At 43.4% G+C, this 5,989-nt stretch overlaps 1 pseudogene; it reads right to left on the minus strand.

Annotated features, from left to right (window-relative positions):
- Nucleotides 1–4,385: 4,385 nt before the first annotated feature.
- On the minus strand, nt 4,386–5,110 carry LOC119523793 (annotated as a pseudogene).
- Nucleotides 5,111–5,989: the final 879 nt, after the last annotated feature.

A 5,989-nucleotide genomic window follows, 5' to 3' on the forward strand; every position in this document is an offset into this window, starting at 1 on the left:
TCAGGATCTGCAGTTATGTCACCTTTTTCATTCATTGTTTTGTTTATATGGGTCTTCTCTCTTTTTGATTTTGTCAGTCTAGCTAGGGGCTTGTCAATCTTGTTGATCTTCTCAAAGAACCAACTTTTGGTGATATTTATCCTCTCTATTTTTTTTTTTGTTCTCTATGTCATTTATTTCTGCTTTAATCCTTGTTATTTCTTTTCTTGTACTTGGTTTAGGATTGGTTTGCTGTTCATTTTCTAGCTTCTTCAGTTGATCCATTAGTTCTTTGATTTTGGCTCTTTCTTCCTTTTTAATATATGCGTTTAGTGCTATAAATTTCCCCCTTAGCACTGCTTTTGCTGCATCGCATAGGTTTTGGTATGTTGTGTTCTCATTTTCATTCGTCTCTATATATTTTGCAATTTCTCTTGCTATTTCTTCTTTAACCCACTGATTGTTTAGGAGTGTGTTGTTTAACCTCCAGGTATTTGTGAATTTTCTAAGTCTCTGATGGTTATTGACTTCTAATTGTATTCCATTGTGGTCAGAGAATGTGCTTTGAATAATTTCAATCTTTTTAAATTTATTGAGGCTTGTTTTATGTCCCAGCATATGATCTATTCTGGAGAAAGTTCCATGAGCACTAGAAAAGTATGTGTATCCTGGTGATTTGGGATGTAATGTCCTGTATATGTCTGTTAAATCTAATTCATTCATCAGATTGTTTAGGTTTTCAATTTCCTTATTGGTCATCTGTCTGGTTGATCTATCTATAGGAGAGAGTGATGTGTTGAAGTCTCCCACAATTATTTTGGAAACATCAATTGCTTCCTTTAGTTTTGCCAGTGTTTCTCTCATGTATTTTGTGGCACCTTGGTTGGGTGCATAGACATTTACGATTGTTATTTCTTCTTGCTGAATTGCCCCTTTTATTAGTACGTAGTGGCCTTCTTTGTCTCTCAAAACATCCCTGCATTTGAAGTCTATTTTATCTGAGATTAATATTGCTACACCTGCTTTCTTTTGGCTGCAGCTTGCATGAAATATTTTTTTCCATCCTTTCACTTTCAGTTTCTTTGTGTCCCTGTGTCTAAGATGAGTCTCTTGTATGCTACATATTGATGGTTCATTTTTTTTGATCCATTCTGCGAATCTATATCTTTTAATTGGGGAGTTTAATCCATTTACATTCAACGTTATAACCGTGAAGGCATTTCTTGAATCAGCCATCTTGTCCTTTGGTTTATGTTTGTCATATTTTTCCCCTCTGTCTATTAATATCCTTTATTGTACCCATCCCGAATCTCTTTAGTACTGAACCTTTCTCCAAGTCTCTCTGTCCTTTCTTTGTTTCTCTGTCTGTAGGGCTCCCTTGAGTATCTCCAGTAGGGCAGGTCTCTTGTTAGCAAATTCTCTCAGCATTTGTTTGTCTGTGAAAAATTTAAGCTCTCCCTCAAATTTGAAGGAGAGCTTTGCTGGATAAAGTATTCTTGGCTGGAAATTTTTCTCACTCAGAATTTTAAATATATCGTGCCACTGCCTTCTCGCCTCCATGGTGGCTGCTGAGTAGTCACTACTTAGTCTTATGCTGTTTCCTTTGTATGTGGTGAATTGCTTTTCTCTTGCTGCTTTCAGAACTTGCTCCTTCTCTTCTGTGTTTGAATGTGTGATCAGTATATGTCTCGGAGTGGGTTTATTTGGATTTATTCTATTTGGAGTTCGCTGAGCATTTATGATTTGTGTATTTATGTTGTTTAGAAGATTTGGGAAGTTTTCCCCAACAATTTCTTTGAATACTCTTCCTAGACCTTTACCCTTTCCTTCCCCTTCTGGGACACCAATGAGTCTTATATTTGGACGTTTCATATTATCTATCATATCCCTGAGGTCCATTTCGATTTTTTCAATTTTTTTCCCCATTCTTTCTTTTATGCTTTCATTTTCCATTCTGTCATCTTCGAGGTCACTGATTCGTTGTTCAACTTCCTCTAGTCTTGTACTATGAGTGTCCAGAATCTTTTTAATTTGGTCAACAGTTTCTTTAATTTCCATAAGATCATCCATTTTTTTATTTAGTCTTGCAATGTCTTCTTTATGCTCTTCTAGGGTCTTCTTGATTTCCTTCATATCCCGTGCTATGGTCTCATTGTTCATCTTTAGTTCTTTGAGTAGCTGCTCTAGGTGCTGTGTCTCTTCTGACCTTTTGATTTGGGTGCTTGGGCTTGGGTTATCCATATCGTCTGGTTTTTTCTTATGCTTTATAATTTTATGTTGTTTTTGGCCTCTTGGCATTTGCTGAACTTGATAGGGTTCTTTTAGGATTTGTAGACCAATTGAAGTCCTTATCTCTATTTTATCAGATCTACAGCTTCGTGGAGTACACTTTCTCTAACTAACCAGCAGGTGGCGTCCACGAGCCACCTGTTCTCCACAAGCCAGTTCTCCCCTGCTTAGCCTTTTTGGTGAGTGGGGGAGTGAGTCTTGTGGGGTCCAATTGGTGTACCAAGCTTGCGTGTGTAGTTGGTGTTGCCTGCCCTGTATATGGGGTGTGTTTCTGGGCAGTCAGGGAGGGGGGGGTGGCTCTAACAATCAAATCTCCCTGGTGATCCTAGAGTTTTAAAGCTGCTGCAATCGTCTAATCCTTCAGTTCAGTCCTGCCACAGTTTGTCTCTGCCACTGACCCACAAGTCCTTGGTATTGGCGTATGGCTCCTGAGACTTGCAAGTGGGCCCCTCTTCCAGGCCGTGCACCCCGGGTCCTCTGTTGAGGGATGACTGTGCTATGTCACAGGTGAGTGCCGTCCCCCCAGGGCAGTTCTGGGCTGCTGGGCTGTGTAGGGAGGCTCCCAGTCTGCTGAAATGGTGGCTGAATGGGGCTTTGTTAATTCACACTGCTCTACCTTCCCAACTCTGGGACAATCAGCTGAGGTTGCAGGGAAGGCTAATGTCCACGCCCAGTTTTGTGGTGTGTGCCTGTTATTTGAAGCACTTCCGTCACACTGGGTTGTCTGGGGCAGTTCTGGGCTATGGGGCTGGCGATGGGCAGGAGTGTTTCCTGTCCACCAGGATGATGGCTGTGAGCGGACACCCCCCTTTTCTTGGGAAGTTGTGGTGTTTAGTGAATTTTCTCAGCCACTGGATTATTGCGTTTTGTCTCAGAGCTCTCCTAGTTCTGCTCTTGACTTGACCTGCCCAAATAGTAAGTCTTTGAAGCTTTCTGTATTGGGCTTCTTAGAGTAATTGTTTTAGAAAAAGAAAAAAGGATTAAAAAAAAAAAAAAAAAAAAAAAAAACGGGCCCTCCTCAGAGATCTAATGGGTTATTGAAATGCTAAGAGACAAAGCAACCAGGGCCATTAAGGAAAGGTCCACAGGGCAGAGAGATCAGCTTTTCTTCGGGATTTGCATATGCGCCTCAGGGCCCTTCCCCTTTCTATGTTCACCAGAACTCCAAAAATCCTCCGCTTTTATTTTGGAGTTTTTCGTGTTGTTTTTTTTCTATGCCTGTCTCCTCTCTGCTGGGCTGGCTGCTCTCAGATTCTCTGGTGTCTGGTCTCAGTCTATCTATGGTTGGAGTTTGAATCAGTAGAATGAGTTTCCGATAAGGGCTGCCACTGCAGTTCTCCCTTCTCCTTCCCGGAGCTGACAGCCCCTCCTCCCCCGGGACTGAGCCTGGCAGGGAGGGGCGCGGGTCCCCTGGCCGCAAAAACTTACAGATTTCGCTGATCTCAGCAGTTCCACGTTTTCATGAGTGTTGTATGAAGTATGCCCAAAGTCAGATTCCTCTGTGGTGTCCAGTCCACGCAGTTCCTGGCTTTCTACCTACTTTCCTGGAGGAGTAACTAAAACATACAGCTCACCAGTCTGCCATCTTGCCCCGCCTCCCCTATGCTTTTAATTTTAAGTTATATTTTTATATACTTTCTAAATCTTCAGGATATCATCTTTCACCATGAAAAAGGAATTTTTCAATAACTTAGGAGGATTAAAAAAAAGTCTAAGTATTTTTGAGGCTTATCACAAAACCTAATTCATATACTAAACTGAAATGAATTAAGATTTTCAATACCTGGAAAGCAAGCAAAGCCATGTGTGCCAGGAAGGTGACTTGTCCCTAAACGTGCCACTGCTCCATATTTGACTCTGGCCTGTGAGGCGGAAGCAGAGGCTGCGTGAAACTGTGAAGTGTTTTCATCTGTAAACGTGGTGCTGGTAGTGTCTCCTTCAGTTGGGGATTCTTTCATACAAAAGGTGGTAAATATTCCCTATTCAGAAATCTGGTCTGCACGATCCGGGCATAGTTCTCCAGCACGGCCGCTGAAGGGTCCTGCTGGCCCTCCTGCCCAGGAGCCCCAGGAGCTGGCAAAGTATGCGACCACTGCCCCTGAGGGCCCCTCCGACCCTCACAGCAAGTCCATCTTGGGCCTGTAATGCAGCAGGAGAGGCGCCTTCTTGGATCTCCATCTAGTGACAACTACAAATTTGAGCCTGTGGTCCTTGCCAAGGATTTCCTCATTGCATAATATGTCCAGCTCATTGAAAGCTGAGAGATTAAGCTTTTGGTGATGAACTTCTTTAGATGCAAGACCTGGGCAGAACAGCGGATCCATTTCCGTTTCAGTCTCCGCAGTTTGCTGCTGTTGCATTCCAGACAGATGCTCATCTGTTTGTCATTTCTGTGATAGTCGCCATCCTCCTCCGGCTTCTCCTCTGCGGCTCCTTTGTTGGAATTGTCCTCTGCTTTGGTTTCGCCATTCCGGTGGGAACCTAAGTGCCGTTTCACAGAGCAAGGCTCCCCCTTGATGTCTCCAGACACTACCATGCTTAGCTTGTGACAGAATTCCCTCTGTTTCCTCATTTCCGCTTCTTGGAGGCCCGGCACCAGCTTGTACACAATGTCTTGCATGGTTCTGTCATGACCGATGTACTGCAGCGAGTTGCTCTGATGGATGACGATACTGCAGGTGGGACACGTGTTTTTTTCCAGGTACGTCACCAGGCAGGTCCGACAGAAGGTGTGCAAACACTTGGTCACTGTCGTCGCATCAATGAGGTATCCGCTGCACAGGCGGCAGGTGATGTGCGCGTTTATGTCCCAGAGCTTGATCTTTCTGGTCAACATCTTTGGCTTCTCTCCGCTGGGCCCTCCTCCGGCGTCCTGCCCACACAGCTTCAGGCCCCTCTCCTGGCTCTGCTCGGCCCTGCTGGCGGCTTCACGCTGCGCTCTGGGTCTTCACTTCTGCATCTTCCTTCTGCCCCTTGCTTTCTTCCCATTTCCTGTAGATGACAGCCTGGAATCTCTAACTACATCTTGAAAGCCTGTGATCTCCAGGCCGCGGGTGAGCGGGGCACATGCAGGGGCCAAGCCAAGCTCCGTAGAGGGGGGGCCGCTCCCTCTGGGTGAACCCCCCCCAAGAGGAGGAGAAAAAAAAAAACCTTCCAGGGTTTAAAACAAAGAGGCAGTGCTATTCATTTTGAATGCCTATTTCCTCATTATCTCAGACCCACAGATGCAAATGGTTCACTATTGCTCTCTCTCTCCCACTTCCTCAACAGGAAAGCTTGTGACCACACCAGGACGTTCAGGTTGATCTCTAATCTGATACTGAGAATGCTGCAAAATATGTCTGTGTCTGTATATGTGTGTTTTGTTTGTTGCTGTGTTTTCCTTAATTAAAGGAAATTATTAAATTATTATTAAATTAATTTAATAAAATTAAATTTCCTTAATTTTATCTCTAAGGTATTTGATATTTTTCTAAGCTTGCCATTTGTTTTTCTGCCTTGTTTAAATGATATTTTAGAATGATAATTCGAGACCTTGCAAAGCCACAGTTTACCTAGACTGCACTGAACAACTAGGTGGATTTTCCTAATTTACACTACTCTTTCCTTTCTTCAACCTCCTTTCCCTAACAACATTTTGTAGGTTCCTGAAAGTGAAAACATATTCAGAACCACTTCAAAAAAGCAAACACCCTTGACCCATAAATTCTCATTGCCCATG

Source organism: Choloepus didactylus, chromosome X (assembly GCF_015220235.1).
Source record: "Choloepus didactylus isolate mChoDid1 chromosome X, mChoDid1.pri, whole genome shotgun sequence".
NCBI lineage: Eukaryota > Metazoa > Chordata > Mammalia > Pilosa > Megalonychidae > Choloepus > Choloepus didactylus.